An 18,189-nucleotide genomic window follows, 5' to 3' on the forward strand; every position below is an offset into this window, starting at 1 on the left:
TGTGCATCAATAATGTCCCAAAGAGGCATATACTTTGCCTTATCATCCCCATATCTTATTTTGATGGCCACCTTTGTGAGATCCATCGCCTCATAAATGTAGCCCATAGCAGGTTTGTCACCATCAACCATCCTAAAAGTTCAAGCTTTCAAATTTAAATTATTATGAAACATTGAAAATAAAAAGAAGCTTGAAATGAAATTTAAAACACGAAAAAGTTAAAAGACTTGAAATACCTGAGAACTCTAACAAGGGACTCCATCACAGCAATAATCTCTTCGGCATCTTTCCAGAAACCATCATTAAACACAAGTGCAACAACTTCAATGCCTTCAAGGGTCTTGGAATGTTTAGATGCCATCCACTCAGGTCCCAAGGACATCCTCTTTAGATTTATCTTTTACTCAACCACAAATTGCAAACATATGAAATTTGTTGCAAATCTAGTCACTGCAGGTCGAACAATTTCTTTACCTTCAGTATATTTTCTCATGGTGTTTGGGACAATAATGTGGTTGTATAGGTATTTGGTTATGGATTTTTCCTTCTCCACAACCTCATGTATCCAATGAATATTACCAGTGTCCTCAAGCATTAAATCTATACAATGGGCAACACAATAGGTCCAAAAAATAGTGGGGTGCCTAATCTCAAAAAGTCTACCAACAGCCATATAATTAGCTGCATTGTCGGTGACAATTTTTACAACATGTTCTTCTCCCACCTCTTGAATGACTTCCTCGATCATTTCACAAATAAGTTGTGCAGTCTTAACCTTGTCTAAGGCATCCACTGATTTGAGAAACATTGTACCTACTGGACAAGATGTAAGGAGATTTATTAAAGTTCTATTCCTCTGATTTTTCCATCCATCACTCATGATCGTGCACCATGTTTCTACCCATGATGAACGAAACTTAGATAGCACAAGCATGGCATCTTCAACACTTTCTAATAGAAAATTTGTCCTAATGCTGTCTAATGAAGGACCTTTGAACCCTGGACCTGCAATAGCAACTACATCAATAATAGCTTGCCAATAAGGACTTATGGCACAGTGGAAAGGTATGTCAGAATAGTACCAATAGTTGGCAATGGCATTTCATGCCTGACTATGGATATTCTTTTCCAACCAGTGGTATCCAAGGTAGGTTGGGAACCGTGTTTTGTGCGGGGAGAAAAAAAGGTGTTTATGTTTCCACCTCCAATGTTGAATGCAAGAGGATTCATTTGGCCTTGAGTTTGACTTGGACTTAGAGACATGTGTGGGAAACTTGGGAACTGCATTGACGATTCAACAGAGGGAGATGAAAATGGCTTAGTGGAAGAAAAATTGTCAACTCCGAGAATTCCTATTTCTTTTTTTTTTCTTTTCTTTCTTTGCATTATGCTAACTCAACATATCAATGGCCAAGGTTGCTTGGTGTTTGACATTTTTGTCAACGTTTTTGCAGAGACATATATCATGGAAAAGTATTTGTGCAAGGTGGTACTTGAATCTATAAATGCCTCCACTACATTTCGATTTGCAAAATTTACAAAGGAGCTTAGGGTCTCTAAGAATCTTGTCACAATAAGCCCAAGCAAATTCCTTCTCCCTCGGCATTGTTGTTGTTTTAGACTTATGTTTAAATTGTGGCTTCTGTTTAGATTTGGAGTTGTGCCTTCTCTTCAGTTTGACTACTGTAAAATACAATAAAAAAATTGAAATTAAAAATGCCATATATAACTTCGCAAAAAAGAGGGTTGGTTTTAAAGGATATGAGGTTTTGTTAACGATCAAAGAGGAGTCTGTCTAGTAGCACAAGCACATTTCGACCTAATATATCATTATGACCTTGAAACATAATTAGGTATATATGAGGAAATGCTACCTAAAGGAAATATTATCAACATATATTGCATTGTAATCTTGAATTTGCAAGTTCGTTTAGCATAAGACAACTGAACCAATACATCAATAACATATTCTGGAAGAACAAAAATACCCAAAGTTGTGAATGCATGGTTAAAGCCTTTGAAGTCGGCAAGACATCGACCAAGGAAGGAATGCTTGATGACTTGGTTGATGGTTGGTATGAAACCATTTCTTAGTGCATTTTTAAAATCTATTTAAGCCCCATTTATAGGGTTGAAAAGTCATAACCAAAGGAATACGTCGAACATTCGATTGTTGAACAGTGAAACTTGAAACTTGCCATTGAAAACGACATTGAAACTTCAATATAGTAATATACCTATTATTTAAGCCAAGTGCCAATGTACCTCGATTGTTGAATAGTGAAGTGGCTAAGCCTAAAGGTAACACACATTGAAGGTGACATGTGACTGCCCGAGGGTCGATATGGAGTATGGATAGAGCACACATTGGTGACTGCCCGATATGGAGTTTGGACTTAGGCTCACCTTGGTGGTTCCCCGATATTGAGTATAGACTGTGTAATAGTGAGTAGTGATTGATTACTGAACATCTCAACGTATGATTTTTGGGCTTGAGAAATGAGAAATAAATTTTGGAATGACTGACGTTTAGTTTTTAGCAATGCGGCATACCTAAACTTGAAAAACTTGTGCCCGTCGAGTAAAGGCTGAAAATCGAATAAATTGGAATCAATGGCATGAATCTACTTTAATCGGCAAGTCTCAAGTAAAACTTGCATTGACCATGAGTTAAACTTGGTCAACGTGAGTTAGACTCGCAAATATTTAGATCAGATATTTTGGAGAGCGAGTGGATTCCAACTCATGATTAATCGTGATTAATCGGTGAGTCATGTTTCACTGCTTGTAACTGAAATCTAAACTGAAAAATAGGAGATCTTACAATTGAAACAAATTGTGAATTTTCTAAACTGAAATTGGTCCATCGGCATTGTTTCTATTTGCGGCTGGGCGCGTCAACGGAAGAGATTCATTTTAAATCAGGTTCATGGGGAAAATATTTTATGGAAGATGTTTCTTTTATGTCGAGGAAAACATAGTAATATTTTTTGTTAAATTTGAATAACAATAGTATCTATTTTGTATCTCTCGTATCTCATTATTTTTATCTACCATAACTCATATAGAAAGTGGGTTAATAGTGGACATGTAGCATCAAGCTCCACTCCTTCTAATCCAAAGTTCTGCATGCAAACCTTTGTGTCACTTGCGCCGCAAAGCCTTCATTGTAGAGTGTGGAGTTAACACCTACCTCTGCATGACAAAAGCTACACATACCTTTTGACTTGGTTTTTTCACCCTTTGTCCATTCTTTGTTTGGAGTCTGGGACAACAAGCTCCACATACTTTTTTTCCATACCTCTATGTGAGTGTAACTTTGCACATTTTCTTTGCTTCAACCAATATCAAAAGCATTTGTGAGCTTCTTTCATGGCATGAATACATGCTCAATCATGGAATTTAGTAAAGCTTCTAAAGAAAAAATAACGATGGAGTAATCCTTTTCCATTTCAAATATGTTAGGATTCTATTGAGAGTTTTTTAGAGATAATTATTAACCGGACCTCTACTTTTACCTTTTCCTTAATATAAATTGCATTTCTTGTTACATTTCTAATCAAGAGATTTACATCAAATACTGGATCAAAGGGCCAAGGACTTTTCATAAATGCTTCCGTGTCCAGTAGAAGAATAAATGGTCAACATGTCAGCTTGGCTCCAATTTCTTGGGAATTAATAATTGTTTTAAAAAATGACTACTCTTATTTGAATCTAGAACCATGTTTAAGCTTTGAAAATATATTTTTCTCCAAATTGATCTTGGAAAGGTCCTTATTAAAGGCTTCTCTATATCTCCTCCACTAGAATGAATGGCTTGTATGTTGAAAAGTATAATAGAGCTCCATTTTGAAAATCCTGATCATCCCATTGTCACCAAGAGCTCCTCCTTTTCCCCAAATTGGACCCAAAACAACATTGAGTACTTAATTATGATCCGACCTGAGAAATTTTGATTGACACTTCAACTCAATAGCTATTAAATTTGAAGTGCACTAATATGATTTGTCATTCTTTCATTGAATAAGTATATTGTTTTTGAATTTGTCATTTGTGCTTGTAGTATGTGGTACTAACCTTGTTTCACTTGAAAGGGTTTTTATTCTTGGACTGTAAAAATTCTAGTAAGATTTAGGCCTTTTGTAATATTTGTACCCCATTATCATTTTTGCAAGATGTATGTCTTATGTGGAAAGAAATAAGCATTTAGATATTACCTCCTAAACTAAAGCACTGTTTCTTTTATTAGGTACCATGTAACGTCCTCTAAAAATTGAGGACGAATGGGACGTAATATCCTATCCATCCCCGTAGACTATAGTCCTCCATAAAGGGTAAAAATCCCCAAAATACCCATTGTTTGGCAATTTTTGGGGAAACTAGGCTTAAAAAATCCAAATTTGGGGTTTGGAGTAAGGCTTACTCAATCACTTAAGAATATGAAACCCATCTACAAAATCTATAAATAAAGAAGGATTGAATTCATTTTGGATCACCAAGTGTGGATTAATTCATTTGTTCTTGAGCATTATTTCTGATAATTTTTTACCCCTTCTATCTCTTGTCAATTTCGGTGGTGAAATATTCCATCCTAGTTGACATTCCCTTATTATCTTGCTATTTGAGCACAAGCGTCTCTGGCTGGTCAGCGAATTCTGTTGGATATTGATCTCTTGTCTTTTTCTGGGTATAAGATTTCTGTTAAAGGTGAATGAATTTGGAGGATAGTGCATGATAACTTTGTTCTGTTTGGCATACACCTCTCTTGAAGGAAGCAACAAAGTTTCTAAGTCCTTAATATCTTGTTCTGGGAAAAGCACTCACCTTAGGAAGTGGATTCGTTTCTGGCACCTGGAGTAGTGAAACGCTTTGCTTTATTTAGTTTTTGCATGCACAATTAAAAGGAGCACTTCCCTAGTTATTAATTCTCAGCCTTAGCTAAGGAATCATGTTTGCATATCTCATATCATATTCACTAGCGACAAACTTTATTTTTCTTATCTATCCATGCAAGGAAGGTGCATTAGGATTAGGAGTTAAGAAAGTTGAGACATTGTTGTACATGTTTCCAGATTCATTGTACCTTCTAGACTAAAGGAAAAGTGAATAGTAGTGTTTGAAATTTTTAGTTATTTCTTGTTTCAAAGAGTAATAAATAGTGATGTGATTTGAGTTTCAAATTTGTGTACTTACTGTTACTTTCTTCAGTGGCATGTGCTTCCCTGTTTAGAACAAGGGGTTTTTTTGCAGTATCTAGCCTGCAAAGCTTCTTCAATGCAAACTAAATATCAAATCATGCCCTCGTACTCCAAATCATCTAAGGCATCACCATAGAGAAGTTCCAAAGTAGACCAATGAGCTTTGACAGGCCAACTCCAACCCCATGTCACTATACAAGTGTTGACATCACTGCTACAAAAATTATTCTGAAGTGTTGCATCCTACACCAATTCCTAAGATGGATGCCCAAAGGGGTTCTAGAACGAGTCTCAAGCTTCATTACCACATTTAATACATTTTATAACTCTAACATTCCTTAGCATTACCAAGCATGCCTTGAAACTCCTCCTTAACACACTTGGAACTCACTAACACTCCATGCCACACACTCTTATTCCTTCATTTCCATGCATTAGGACCTAGTCCTCCCTTTTGTTTCCCTAACACTCCCTAACACTCCTTGGCACACATTGGCACACCATGGCACTTGTCACATCTTAGTAGGATTTCATAGCACTCTATTGTCTATTGGCACTGCTTATCATACGTTGTCACTCCATCCTTAGCACACCTATAACTTGTTAACACTCCCTATCACACACGCACATTCATTCATTTACATGTAATTGAAACGAGTCCTCCCTTGTGTTTCCTTGGCAATCCCTAGCATGTGTTGGCACCACATCCTAGAACCTAACACACATTGGCATGCCTTAGCACTTGGCATGTCTTGACATGCCTAACATTCCTTGGAACTTTATAACATGTGTTAGCACTCCCTAGTTTTCATGCCCTCCTAGATAACCTTACTTTTTTTGTGACTTGGGAACCCAACCAAGTCATTGAAAAAATAGTTTTGTGCCCAGACCAAAGTATCCCTTTGTCTCAAACTACTTTTTCCATCCTCTTATCACAATCGTAGGCTTTCCTCCTACAATTCCTAATATGAAATTATCCTAACACACTTCATCCATGGGACACCTAGAATTCACTAACACTCCACGACATAATCTCTTATTCATTCATTTCCATGCACTTTGGCCTAGTTCTCCCATATGATTCCATGACACTCCCAAACACTCCTTGACATGCATTGACACTATCTGGCATATGTTAGCATGCCTTTTCATTCCTTGGCATGCCATGGCACTCCTTAATTATCATTCCCTCATAACTACCATTATTTTCTTTTAGACTTAGGAACCCAACCAAGTCATGCCTCGACTAGAACAACTTTACCAAGTTACATTTACTACAACTAAACTATGCCTTGTTCCCATAATGGACTATAAATCATCTTAGGCTTCTCATGTCCAATATTAGCTCATCCCACTTAACAAGTTACCAAGTCAAGGCTCACATCTAACAGTGCCCATAAAACAAATAAGCAACATAGTTTACATCTTCACATGCCATAACATCTGGCACATATAACAATCCATTGGCACTACATGTCACACATTATCATCCCCTTCATTCTTTGGCATGATTTACCGCTCCCTAACAGGCCCTACCACTCCCTAACATGCCTTGACACTCTAGCATGCCTTGGTATTGCCTAGCATATACCCTTGTCACTCCCTCCTTAACACAATTGGAACTTACTAACACTCCCTATCACACACTTTTATCTATTCATTTCCATGCAATTTGAACTAGTTCTCCCTTGTGTTTTCCTGGCACCCGCTGACACACATTGGCACACCCTAGGACTTGGCACATCTTGGCATGTTACCTTGGCACTCTAGCATTCCTTGGAACTACCTAGCATACCTTGTCACTCCCTCCTTAGCACACCTAGAATTCGCTAACAATCCCTGTCATGCACTCTTATTCATTCATTTCCATGCATTTGAAACTAGTGCTCCCTTGTTTTTCCCTAACACTCCATAACTCACGCTGGCATGCATTGTCACATGTTAGCACCTAACACATCTTGTCATGTTTCCCTGTCCTCTAGAATGCCTTAGTACTTCCTAACAGACCTTGTCACTCCCTCCTTAGCACACCCTGAAATCACTGACACTTCCTATCACAAACTCTTAATCATTCATTTGCATGCATTATTTTCACCTAGTGCTCCCTTGTGTTTCCCTAACGCTCCCTAACACTTCCTAGCACTATTTGGCACACCTTGGCACCTAGCACATATTGGTTGCATGTCGCTCTGGCACGCTAGAATGACTTAGCGTTTCTTAGCATACCATGTCACTCCCCTCTTACCACACCTGGAACTCATTGACACTCCCTATCACACACTCTTATTCATTCATTTCCATGCATTTTGACCTAGTGCTCCCTTATGTTTCCCTAGCACTCACTAACACTCACCACACATTGGCACACCTAACTGCAATGAGTTTCACTAACAATCAATCCAAAAACCCTTCCAGAGTCTAGCTAGTTACTTGTTCTTCACTAAGATATTAGGGTTAAGTTTATTGTATAGTGTTCAGTGTGAAAATATTACTAGGTGTTTTTATCGCATAGAGTAATTATGATCTTCCCCATGTACACAAGGATAACTGAGAAGTGTTTCCCATAATCATGCAAGTGGAACTTCAACATGTACATCAGGGTAACCACAAAATATTTATCATATTTACACAATTCAAGGTGATAGGAAAATATTTACATTATATACGTGAATGTACTAAGATCAGGACCATTAACATCACATCTACATATTTACCACAAGACAAGGGTCATTACAACCCCTTAAAAATAGCCATAAGGCCTTCCTCTTTTGTAGCTCCTTGACCAAAAGCATTTAATTGAAAAACACATAGTTCCTTTAAAGATTTGTAGGTTGAGGCAGCCACTTCAAGCCCTTGAACTTAAAGATAATCAAATATTTGCAATTTGTTACAATAATAATTCCATTATGCACACTCCTCATCTTAGAGTTGGGTAGAGAGGGAGAATACTTGATTGATGCCAACCTTGTAAATGAAAAACTTTTCCTACTCATTGGTTGGACACTCCACCACTAGTTGACACCACTAACACACACCAAAAGTCCAAGATACCCATAATATGTGCCCTACACCCAAGGGCTTAGACTACACCTCCATAAAATGTACCTTCAACTTTAGATGTCCCCAAATCGTAACATCCTAACCCTAGCCTATTTGTTAGATTTTTGTAACTTTCTCCTTAAGTAATATTTGTTTTTAACTATTTAATCCACTTACCATATACTTTCTCTTGTTTGCACCCACCTAGTATATAAGAACACTTATGTTTTTAATACAACCAATTTAAGAGGGCATGTTTCTTTTTACACTTAAATGTTTTCAATACATCCAAGTTAAGAGCAGATGTTTCATTTTAAAATTCCAAAAGTATAACATGTCTATCTCTTTAAACTAACAACAAAATCATTGCATAAAAAAGGTAAGCTTAAAATTAAATTAAAATTAGATTATCATTATTATGATAAATACACCAAATATGGAAAAATTGTTTTCAAACATAACCATAAAAAAAAAGTGTTAGTTTATCAAATACAACTACAAACTTATTAATCCAGCCTAGATCCATCTTAGCCTGGATCTATCAAGTGCCGAGAGGGATCCACTCTCTCGATGTGCAAACCTCTTTTTTGGTGCTTGGTAGATCCAGGTGAAGATGGATCTAGGTTGGTTATATAATGCTATATAATATCTATATTTGTATCTATGTGTCTCTTTCTTATTCCCTCTCTCTATCTCACCCCCCAAACATACACACTCTCTCTCCATATCTATCTCTCTCTCCCTCCCTCTTCCTCTCCGCCTCTCTCTCTTCCCTCTATCTCTCCTCTCTCCATCACTCCCTTATCACTCCCTCTCTCTCTCTCCACCTTTCTCCCTCTATGTCTTTCTTCTTCTTCCCTCTCTCCCCCCCTCTAACTTCATCTCTCTCTCCTCTCTCTTAGTCCTCTCTCCCTTTCTCTCTCACCTCCCTCTATCCCCCCCGTCACTCTCTCTCTCTCCCCCCTCCATATTTATGCCTCCCTCTCTCTCTCTTTCCCTTCTCTCCCTATCTTTTTCCCCACCTATTCTTTCTCCCCCCCCCCTCTCTTCTCTCCCTCTCTCTCTATCCATCTATCCCTTGTCACTCCCTCTCTCTCTCCACCTCTATCTCCCTATGCCTTAGTTCTTTCCTCCCTCTCTCTCCACCTTTATCTCCCTATGCCTTAGTTCTTTCCTCCCTCTCTCTCCCCCTCCAACTCCATATCTCTCTCCCCCACTCTCTTCTTCTCTCTCTCCCCTCTCTCTCTTCCTACCTCCTTCTCTTTGTCTCCCCCCATCACTCTCTAACTCTCTTTTTATCTCTCTTTCTCTCTCTCTCCACCCTCCATCTTTGTCACTATCTCCCTCCCCCTCTCTTCCCTTCACTTTGCTTGTTATCATCACTTGGATCCTTAGTTAAGATAGATCTATGTTGGTTCTTACTGATATTTGTATTATATAAATTTCACATCTTTAAATACAAAAGTATTCTCTTTTTATTTTTTATTTTATTAAAACCTTAATTTAATTTATATGGGAATAATTTTAGTAGTCTTGAGGATAGAGGGTTTATATATATCTCAAAACTAATTACAACCCTTTTCCTATTAGCTTCAAATAAAAAATGTTATAAAATTAAATTATATTAAAATATTTTTATTGTGAAATAAGTTATGGTTTTGGGCATGTGGTATTGATAAGGCATGATATTTGCCCATGGTATTGTAACAAAACCTATTTACAAGTTAATAATATCCATTGTAAAGTGGAGGTGAATATCCATGGTTAAGAATCTTGTCATATTGTTATAAAATATTTAGATTGTGAAATAATATATTTTTTTGCATGTGGTATTGATAAGCCATGATATTAGCCCATGCTTTTGTAACAAAGCCTATTCACAAGTTCATAATATCAATGACAGAGCATGGGTGAATATCCATGATTAAGAATCTTGTCATATTCTTATAAAATATTTTGATTTTGAAATAAGTTATGTTTTTTGGAAGCCATGGTATTGTGACAAAATCTATTTCCAATTTAATAATATCCATGGTAAAGTGAGAATGAATATCCACTGGTATTATAACAAAACCAATTTTTACAAGTTAATAATATCCACTGTAAAGTGGGGGGTTGAATATCCATGGTTAAGAATCTTGTCATATTGTTATAAAATATTTTGGTTGTGAAATAAGTTATGGTTTTTTGGCTTGAGGTATTGGTAAGCCATGGTATTAGCTCATGGTATTGTAACAAAACCTATTCACAAGTTAATAACAAAATCAAAATATAACAAATTGAATTTTATTATTTTTATTATTAATTGAGCTAACATTTCAATTTTTGTACTCATCCCCATACTTTTGACTTTTATTATTATTATTATTATTATTATTATTATTCTTTAACTACGCCCATATTTAGAATTGTTTACATACTTACATTACACCTACATATCTACTCTATACTCTATAAATATTGTATTTACTGTTTTTTAGGGAGGGAAATTTTAACATTTTTGAAAGAAAAAAATTTTAGGGAGGGAAATTTTAACATTTTTTGAAAAAATTCAGCCTTAATTTTGATGTAACAAATCCCTCCTAATTCTAATATTCATTTACATTCTAAAACAAGTAGTATATTTTCACTTTTCATAGGGCGGAGGGAAAACAAGTAGATATTTTCACTTTTCACAGGGCGGGAGGGAAAATGAGATTGAAGTGAGTTGTGAATTAAATTTTCACTTTTCATAAGGTGAAGGGAGGGAAAACTAGCAGCATATTTTCACTTTTCACAGGTGGAGGGAAAACAAGATTGAAGAGAGTTGTGAATTAAGGTTTTATCAGTAGCAGATTGATATCGAACCCCACCATTAGATCTTCAATCCATTAATGGTGCCCAGGTATGTTTCATTTCTAATCTTGTTGCATTTACACCCCACTTTTAGTCTTCTTCCACACAAGGAAGAGTACACACACCTTAGATCTCTAGTTCAAAATTAACTATTTTTTTCACCCTTTCTTTTAAGTGTACGAGTAGCATATTTTCGCTTTTCACAGGGTGGGAGGGAAAATGAGATTGAAGGGAGTTGTGAATTAAGGTTTTACCAGTAGCAGACTAATATCGAACCCCACCATTGGATATTAAATCCATTAATGGCGCCCAGTTATGTTTCATTTCTAGCCTCCTACATTTCCACCCCACTTCATTTCCACCCCACTTTTAGTCTTCTTCCACATAAGGAGGACTGGTTCAAAATTCACTATTTTTTTCATCCTTTCTTTTAAGTTTGAGAAAAGCGTATTTTCACTTTTAACAGGGCGGGAGGGAAAATGAGATTTAAGAGTGTTTTGTTGAAAATTCAACAAGATGATGGAGCTTAGTGGAAAGGAGTCACCTTCACTAAGTGGGCCCGCAGGCTATTCTTGGCGCAAAGTCTATTTTTAGACTATGTCTATTTTTAGACATATGGATCATGGTCTAGCAGTAAAAATACCCAATCACCTACATCAAAACATTTTTCACTACAATGTTTATCTACCTGTTGTTTCATTTGATTTTGCATCGAAGTGGTGTTATCCTTTAAAAGTTGGAGAACTTGTTGTTGATGCTCGATGTGATGTTTCACTACTTGAACCTTTTTCTTCTTGATATGTCTTTCTATCTCTAGAGTTTGAGGAGTGGTAATTTCTTCCAATCCTTTACAAGATATGGTCGGATTCATTTCTTGATGCTCGATGTGATCTTTCACTTCTTGAACATTTTTCTTCTTGATATGTCCTTCTATCTTGATAGTTTGAGGAGTGGTAATTTCGAACAATGAATTACAAGATATGGTTGGATTCATTTCTTCTTTCTCGATGTGATCTTTCACTTCTTGCAGCTTTTTCTTCTTGATATGTCCTTCTATCTTGAGAGTTTGAGGAGTGGTAATTCTTGCCAATGCTTTACAAGATATGGTCTGATTCATTTCTTCTTTCTCTGGGGTGGGGTCTTGGCATATATCTTCTTCTTTTGTTGTTTCTTGATCCTTTTCTTCCTCCTCTTCATATTCTATGTAAAATAATTTCTTCTCAGCACACTTATGACCTTTAGTGCATTTTCTATCACAATTGTAACAAAGCCCTTTTTCTCTTTTTTCTTCCAATTGTTGTGGTGTAACCCTTGTAGGTTGTGGAAGGCTAGGAGAAACAACACTTCCATCTTTATAGTTGTGAGGGTATGCTTCTTGGTTTCCATAATTTTTCTTTCCACTATGTCACAAAGCCCTTTTACTCTTTCCAATTTTTGTGGTGTTGCTCTAAAGAAGGTGTTGCTCTTTGTATCCTCATAATGTGCTATCATTTCCTCCGTGAAAATTGACCATGTAACAAGTTGTTTACGAGAACAAAGCCCTTTGTACCATAAAAATTGATCTGGTTCTAAATATGAAGATGCAATACATACCTTTTGTAACAGTTGTACACCATGTAGATCAAAATATTGCTCCATCTGAAGTATCCAATTTACCGGATCCTTGCCATCAAACTTCCTCATCTTGCTTTTTCTTGATTTTAGGAGCTCGACCTTGAAATGACTATAACTCTGTACTTTCAGATCTTTAAGTTCTAAAATTCTGACCTGTATTAGCCCTCTGTGTCCTCTTTCTAATGCCACCAGTCTGATCCAAATTGGATTCTCCAAGAAAGAGTTATGCACAATCTCCCAAGATGACCTGATTATAGACCTTTTCAGAAGAGCGAACGTGTATGAAGTGCCACGTGTCACTATTTCGACCTTTGGATCTAAAAATGATATACACAAAACTAGAGTTCGTCCTCTTTCTGTACCTTCTTACGAAATTTCAATCCTATGCTCAGAAAGAAAGTTATGACGATTTTCCCCAGGTCACCTGTTTTGAGTGTAATTCAGGAGTCTGCAAAAAGACCAACTTCCTCAAATCATATCTCCTAAAATATCGCGTGAAAAGCTCTGAAATTAGGACCCAAGGTTCAGCGCGATTTCTTCTCAAATGGGTTTTTTTTACGACTTCTGAAACGTCACAGAAAAAAAGTTATAGCGAAAATGCCACGATGACCTGTTTGGAGCAGCGAAACCCTAGAATCCAAAGCTCTGATACCAAATGTTATGAAACCAGCTCAAGAAAAGATAGAAAAGATAGATCAACGCCTTATAATTCAACCTCTTCGAGGGGGCAACCTCCTTTACATTACATAAATGAACAATTCTTGGATGATACAAATGAAAAGACCTCCTTTCTATATATAGGAGTCCAAGGGGTTATAACATAATCAGAGCTGACATAACAATAATAACGTATGTTATTTGTGGATGATTGGTCATGTTGGTAAAAATAGATGGACTTCTATTTTTGGTTCACAGTGGAGTGATTAGAGTCTATTTTTAGACTGCCAAGCTAAAAATAGAAACAGTCAAATATTATTAGCCCTTAGTAATATTTGGACTCTAAACATTATCTTATTCTCTTGGAGCACTTCAGTTCGAACTACGGATGTGGCACATGCAACTGAAGAAAGGAATCACGTGGTTTCTTATGTGTTAGTTGAGTTATTTCATGGAGGAATTCAGTTAGAACTCATGCATGTGAGTTCTGTGGAGTTGGATGTGGAGTTGATGGAGTTGTGTTCAGTTTGACTTGGTTAAACTAGTTGTATTTAGTCTAACTGTAGAATACACTAGTGATGAGTGATGTGAATTAATTCACTAATTATTAACTCATAAAGAAACTAAAGAATACATCAGTTAACTCAGTGCATGACAGTTCAACAGAGACAGGTGTCAGAGGTAAGTGAAAGGGTGAGTTGTGACTATCAGTTGTGCATGAGATTTTTCACATGGATGGATTTGAGTAATGCCAATGAGGACTGCACAGTGTGGGCATATACCAACGTAATTTTAGTTTGTGCTCACGTGACTTTCACTTGGCATTGTGCAGTGGAGGCAGGAAAAGCAGCGGAGAAGATTTGAACCTGTGACTTGTTCGAATCTGAGCTAGTTTTTGTGTGTAACATGTGGAGATAGTACTGAGTACTTGTGAGGAGTATTGTACTATGTATTGTTACATGTTCTCAATCATTATAATATACAGATAGTGTGGGGTTTTCAGCTGTATGCTTTCCCCGGGTTACATAATGTGTTAATGTGCGCATATGATTGATGTTTCATTGTTTTTGATTTCGCAAAATTGATGATAAATGTAGAGGAGGTTATGTATTATGCATGCATTCCAAAAAAAGTGTATAATCAGGATAATCTCTGTGAATAAGTGTTATATTATTCAAAATTTCTACATGGTATTGGAGCTGGTTGATTTGTAGAAAAAGTTCTACAGGATATCAAAGCGAGGATTGATCATCAGATCTATTATTCAGAAAGTGTTTACATTTTATTTCTTCAGGCAGAGTCTGTAATCGGGCCAGGTAGCTTCTGGATTCATCCTTCTTTTGGAAGGTGAGATATCCGGTGAATGCCCATACAGTCAATCTTTGTACAAGAAATACTTTGTTCTCACGAATTTTAGATCAGAAGTGGTTAAGTTTTGAGCTGGTGAAATGGTGCTCAAGGATAAACTCAGAAACATCTAAGTGTGAGAATGGAGATAGTCACCTAATGCCGGGATGATCTGGGAAGTGTGGGGGTGACTGTTGATGATGAGGACTTGGTGAGCTTGGCTCTCCTTGGTCTTCTGAAGAGTTGGCATTCCTATCAGGACTCTGTCAATGGTTGGGAGAAATTGCCAGGATGGGAGAGACTTTGGTCTGATCTTGTGCAAGAGGAGATTAGGTAGAATACCAGGGATGGATCTTCATCAAAGGCATATGATGAAGAAAATTACGCTTTGGTTGCCAAAGTGAAGAAGGGAAAGGAGAAGGGTTCTCTTTCCGAATCCAGTTCTTCCAATAATGGGAAGAAGGTTGACAAGTCGAAGGTGAGATGCTTTCGTTGTCATGAGTTGGGCCATTATGCTACTAATTTCCCAAAGAAGAAATCCAAGAAGGGATCCGGGGAAGGATTTGAAGGTGAGGCACTTGCTTCACAATTTGAGTTGGATTTCACACTCTTCACATGCATGGTTTCATCCATGATGGGAAGTGATTGGTTTCTTAACAGTGGAGCTTCTTTCCACATGACCGATGACAAAAGTTTGTTCAGTACTTTGGAGGAGAAAGATCTCTAGATACTCATAGTGATGGGTAATGATGAGAAATATAGTGTCTCAGGTGTAGGCATGGTTATTTTTCAGAGGAAGCATGGAGCTCACCTTACCTTGATTGATGTCAAGTATGTACCAGGACTGAAGAGAAACTTGGTGTCGATCGCAATGCTGGAAGACAGAGGATGTGATGTAGTCTTCAGTAAGGGAAAGGTTTTCCTTAGACACATCATCACTAGACAGGTGAAGCAGATTGGTTCACGGGTCAAGAACCTGTATGCTCTTAAGGTTCAAGATGCATGCAAAGCCTTGAGTAGTGAGGCAACTGATGGAGAATTGGTGGTTGAGAGGGAGCGTATATTACCTCTCAACATGCAGAGCCAGAAGAAGTCTCAGACGATTGTGGAGGAGCCACGATTGGTTCAACAGCTTCAGGAGGTTGTGGAGTAGCCACAACAAGGGAAGATGAGAGGAGATCGAGTAGAGACATCTACTCATGCAGAGACCTCCAGTAGGGGGAAACTTCGAGCCAGGTGGTCTGAGGGATCGCATGCATCCATACCTCCAGGTAGGAGGTGGGGTGATGTGGAGTGATCGTCCCAAGGAGGAGGGGCAGGATCCTTGAGGTACCCAACCTCTTTGATGAGACCTTGCTATGGGACCCCCGATATGGAGTAGCAGGAACTGGCTGATTGGGTAGAGACATATGTGGATGGAGCAACAGAGAGAGCGACAGTGTAGGAAATCCCAGGACAGCGCATAGCTAGCAGGCTGCAACAATGCGAGAGGCACAAGTGTTTTGCACAGTGCTAGGTGGCACAGAGAAGTGTTCAATGGTGCGAGATGCATGGAGATGTTGCAGTAGCGCAGATGTAAGAGAGGGAGCACTTGTAAGCAGTAGGTAGAGCTTCAGCATCAGAGTATGTTCCTAGCCCAACAGAGTTGTCAGTTGGGAGTGTTTTTGTTCCAAGTGTTGTTGGAGCAAGTGGACCGGGCAAATGTGTTGCATGCAGAACATTCCAGAGTTGCAGGATAGGGGTTGCAGATAATCCATATCTTGTTGAGAGGGAGTGTTGAAAATGCAACAAGATGATGGAGCTTAGTGGAAAGGAGCCGCCTTCACTAAGTGGGCCCACAGGCTATTCTTGGCGCAAAGTCTATTTTTAGACTATGTCTATTTTTAGACATATGGATCATGGTCTATGAGTTGCAGTATGTTATTTGTGGATGATTGGTCATGTTGGTAAAAATAGATGGAATTCTATTTTTGGTTCACAGCGGAGTGATCAGAGTCTATTTTTAGACTGCCAGGCTAAAAATAGAAACAGTCAAATATTATTAGCCCTTAGTAATATTTGGACTCTAAACATTATCTTATTCTCTTGGAGAACTTCACTTCGAGCTACGGATATGGAACATGCAGCTGACAAAAGGAATCACGTGGTTTCTTATGTGTTAGTTGAGCTATTGCATGGAGGACTTCAATTAGAACTCATGCATGTGATTTCTGTGGAGTTGGATGTGGAGTTGATGGAGTTGTGTTCAATTTGACTTGGTTAAACTAGTTGTATTTACTCTAACTGCAGAATACACTAGTGATGAGTGAAGTGAATTAATTCACTAATTATTAACTCATAAAGAAACTAAAGAATACATTAGTTAACTCAGTGCATGGACAGTTCAACAGAGATAGGTGTTAGAGGTAAGTGAAAGGGTGAGTTGTGACTATCAGTTTTGCATGAGATTTTGCACATGCATGAATTTGAGTAATGCCAATGAGGACTGCGCAGTGTGGGCATAAACCAAGGTAATTGTAGCTTGTGCTCACATGATTTTCACTTGGCATTGTGCAGTGGAGGCAGGCAAAGCAGCGGAGAAGATTTGAACCTGTGACTTGTTCGGATCTAAGCTAGTTTTTGTGTGTAACAAGTGGAGATAGTATTGAGTACTTGTGAGGAGTATTGTACTATGTATTGTTACATGTTATAAATCATTATAATATACAGATAGTGTGGGGTTTTCAGCTGTATGTTTTCCCTGGGTTACATACTGTGTTAATGTGCGCATGCGATTGATGTTTCATTGTTTTTGATTCCGCAAAATTGATGATCAACGTAGAGGAGGTTATGTATTATGCATGCATTCCGCAAATAGTGTATAATCAGGATAATCTCTGTGAGTAAGTGTTATATTATTCAAAATTTCTACATGTTTTGAATTAAGTTTTTACCAGTAGCAGACTGATATCGAACCCCACCATTGGATCTTCAATCCATTAATGGTGCACAGGTATGTTTCATTTCTAACCTCGTTGCATTTCCACCCCACTTTTAGTCTTCTTCCACACAGGGAGGAGTACACACACCTCAGATCCCCCACCATTGGATCTTCAATCCATTAATGGTGCCCAAGTATGTTTCATTTCTAACCTCGCTGCATTTACACCCCACTTTTAGTCTTCTTCCACACAGGGAGGAGTACACACACCTCAGATCTCTGGTTCAAAATTCACTATTTTTTTCATCCTTTCTTTTAAGTTTATGAGTAGCATGTTTTCACTTTTCACAGGGTGAGCGGGAAAATGAGATTGAAGAGAGTTGTGAGTTAAGGTTTTACCTCTTCAATCCATTAATGGCACCCAGGTATGTTTCATTTCTAACCTCGCTGCATTTCCACCCCACTTTTAGTCTTCTTCCACACAAGGAGTACTGGTTCAAAATTCACTTTTTTTTTCATCCTTTCTTTTAAGTTTAAGAGTAGCATATTTTCACTTTTCATGAGGTGGGAAGGAAAACA

This window comes from Pinus tabuliformis, chromosome 9 (genome assembly GCF_031772625.1).
Source record: "Pinus tabuliformis cultivar Carrire ecotype Pingquan chromosome 9, CPIR1, whole genome shotgun sequence".
Lineage (NCBI taxonomy): Eukaryota > Viridiplantae > Streptophyta > Pinopsida > Pinales > Pinaceae > Pinus > Pinus tabuliformis.